The 3328-nt window shown below is 47.7% G+C and overlaps 1 pseudogene; it reads left to right on the top strand.

Moving 5' to 3' along the window:
• Positions 1-127: 127 nt before the first annotated feature.
• LOC131741483 (PRAME family member 12-like) lies at positions 128-2987 on the top strand (annotated as a pseudogene).
• Positions 2988-3328: the final 341 nt, after the last annotated feature.

The following is a 3328-nucleotide window of genomic DNA, read 5'->3' as shown; positions in this document are numbered from 1 at the left end:
TAGATTTTGGCCCTGAGTTGATTCCTCTGAAGGGTGGCGAAACAGACAAGTGTGTGCTCATGCATGGCCTGAGAACGAGGCTTTGTTCCGTGGCAGTTTCACGGATTCCTTTCAGAGCAGAGTCAGGATGAGTGTTGGGAACCCACCCGGACTCCTGGACTTAGCAGCCATGAGCCTGTTGAGAGACGAGGCATCGACCATCTCCTCTTTGGAGGATCTGCTCACGGAGATCTTCCTACCACTCTTCATGGCTGCCTTCTATGGGAGACACAGGGAGACCTTGAAGACCATGGTGCAAGCTTGGCCCTTTGCCTGTCTGCCTCTAGGGGCCCTGATGCAGAAGCCTCACAAGGGAACCTTCCAAGCAGTGCTGGATGGGCTTGATGTCCTGCTAGCCCAGAAGGTTCGCCCCAGGTGGGTCTGATCCTGTTAGCCTGGCAGGGTCTTAGGTGTCCTGGAAGAGACTGCTGGTGTCAGGGAGAGTGAATGACCAAGGGGTGGACCAGAGGCTTCTGAAGAAGCTCAGAAGCCTTGAGCATTGCTGAGATCACTTTGGAAAATGCCTTACAAAAGTGTAGTGGTACCTAAGATGCAGGGGAACCTGAAAGAATATGTCTTAGCTGTGATGCTTAACGATATTGCAAGTGAAGAAGCAGGAAGGATAGAAGAGTAAAAGAAGCTGGAGGAAAGTGAGGCAGAGAAGGAAGAGGTAAGACAGCAGGTGATGTCAGCGATGTGAAATAAAAGCACAGATGGGAATTCTGAGCGTTGCCTAAATTCTGAGACTGTGGTTTCATTCAGTGTGGATCTTAAAGGATCCCACCCAATCTGCTGGTTCCCCACAGGAGGTGCAAACTGAAGGTGCTGGATTTAAGGAATACTGGCCAGAACTTCTGGAGCATGTGGTCTGGAGCCAGAGCCCATGTGTACTCAAGCTCATCGATGGCACCAGTGGCTGAGGACATTTCAAGGACAAAGCAGCCCTTGGCTCCCTTGGAGGTATTCGTAGAACTTTGTCTCAAGAAAAAGACCCTGGATAAATTCCTCGCCTACCTCATCAGGTGGGTGGAGCAGAGAAAAGGCTCCGTACACCTGTGCTGTAAGAAGCTGAAGATTGTTGCAATGCCCAAGGAAAATATTAAGAAAGTTCTGAGTATAGTACAGCTGGAGTGGGTACAGGAGGTGGAAGTGAATTGCACCTGGAATCTGTCCACCCTGGCCATGTATGCTCCTCACCTGGGCGAGATGAGGAATGTTCAGCGACTCCTTCTCTCCCCCATTCATGTGTCTGCCTTCAAGGAGCAAGACCCTCAATATCTTCTACAGTTTGCCTCTCAGATCCTCAGGCTGCAGTACCTCCAGGATCTCCATATGGAATCTCCATCCTTCCTCGAAGGTCACCTGAACCAGATGCTCAGGTGAGGGTAGCACCACTGGCTGAGTCACAGTGAACACAACACTAGAATACCAAATGCATTGTCTAATTTGCTGCTCTACCATGAAGTGCGGATTCACATAAGTACAGTAATCAAGGTGTGGGACCAACTGGTATAGAAGTTCTGGGAAGGGACACCATGCTAGAAAGGTATAAATTAGGGGGTATAGATCTAGTGAAGTTGTGTATGTGATTTCTTCTTTGGGAAGAGATATCTGTGTTCAGAGGCCTTAGGTAAATAGGTAAGTGAAGGGGGCACTGAAGAGGAAAACCACATCAGACCTGAGCATTTCTAAATAGAACCTCTGTGGTCACCAACTTATGACTACAATGAGCCCGTCTTAAAGCGCCAGGCTGAAAAAGGTTGTTCTGGGTTGCATATAAGGTAATTAATATATGGAAATGCAAGATTCTGGAGATGATGGTAATGAAGCCGAGCCAAAAAGATAATAAAAACTGATAGAAGGTTTGTAGATGATGCAGGGATGTAAGTGAGCCCCTGAAGACTGACAACCCCAGTGGATGTTGTGGGATCTTGCCCTGGTTCGTTGTTTCTACATGTCTCCCAACAGCCTCACCTGGGCAGAGATACAGGCATCTGGAGCCCAAGCATGGACTGAAGGAATCTGAGTTGAAATCTTTTTTATCTCACCTCCCAGTACTAAAATTCAGTGGTGTCCATACTTGACTGAGACTCTGTGTCAGGGTCTCCTCTGAGCATATTCTAGAGTATTCCATTATCTTCATTCCTCCTCCTAAGGAAGTGGAGTATGTTGTGCTTTGCTTGACAGAGGAGAAAAGAGAGCTTTCAAGGTTCTAGGTACTTGATCCAGTCACACAAAGAATATAGCAGGACTCAGCCTAAAATGAGAGTGGGCATTCTGGATATTGAGCTTTACCAGATGGTAATAATGACTTTGGCTTTGGGACAATCATCGACCTCACACCTGAGGTCACCTGCCACTCTGGTTTCCCAAACCTGACTGCTTGTTCTTGTTGTTGTTGTTTTTTCCAGGTGTCTGAAGACCCCTTGGACAACCTCTCAATAACCAACTGCCTGCTTACAGAATCAGACTTGACGCATCTCTTCCAGTGTCCAAACATTAGTCATCTAAAGGGCCTGAATCTGAGTGGTGTTACCCTGACCAACTTTAGTCCTGAGCTCCTCCAAGTTCTGCTGGAGAAAGTTGCAGCCACTCTTCAGGAACTGGACTTAAACCTGTGCAGGATCATGGATTCCCAACTCGAGGCCATCCTGCCTGCCCTGAGGCACTGTTCCCATCTCAGCGTCTTCAGCACGTGTGGGAACCTCCTCTCCATGGCGGTCATGGAGACGCTCCTGCATCATACTGATGGACTGCCTGGTTTAAATCTAGAGCTTTATCCTGCCCCTCGGGAGAGTTACAGCTCTCAGGGTGTTCTCCACCGGGAGAGACTTGCCCTTCTACACGCTGAGCTTTTGGAGATTCTTAGAGACTTAGGACATCCCAGGACCATTTGGATTAGCCCAGCGCCTGTCCTCACTGTGGCGTTGACATATGTGATCACATAAGTCTCAGTATATGATGCTGTAATACTCTGCCTAGTTGGTTGCTTCTATCAAAAGCTTTCTTCTGGACCCTTGGAAACTGAAATCTAAGACATAGGTACATTATGAAGGGAAAACACACCCATGGTTTCTGTTAGCTGCTCAGTGTGACTGGGAAAAGGAAAGGTGACCCAGCAGGGGTGCAGGATTCCAGAAGGATAAGTTGATTTGGGGAGCTGATGGGACTTTTAGACATGTGTTTATAGAGTCAAATATGAACCTAAATTTCTGGAGGAGGATTCAGTTTGAGACACACATGTTTGAGTTATCCTTGGATGGACAGTTGTAGAAATGTTCAGAAATAA

This window comes from Kogia breviceps, chromosome 1, assembly GCF_026419965.1.
Source record: "Kogia breviceps isolate mKogBre1 chromosome 1, mKogBre1 haplotype 1, whole genome shotgun sequence".
In the NCBI taxonomy this organism is placed as follows: domain Eukaryota; kingdom Metazoa; phylum Chordata; class Mammalia; order Artiodactyla; family Physeteridae; genus Kogia; species Kogia breviceps.
Note: the sequence above shows the minus strand (reverse complement) of the source record. Positions and strands in the feature narration are given on the sequence as shown.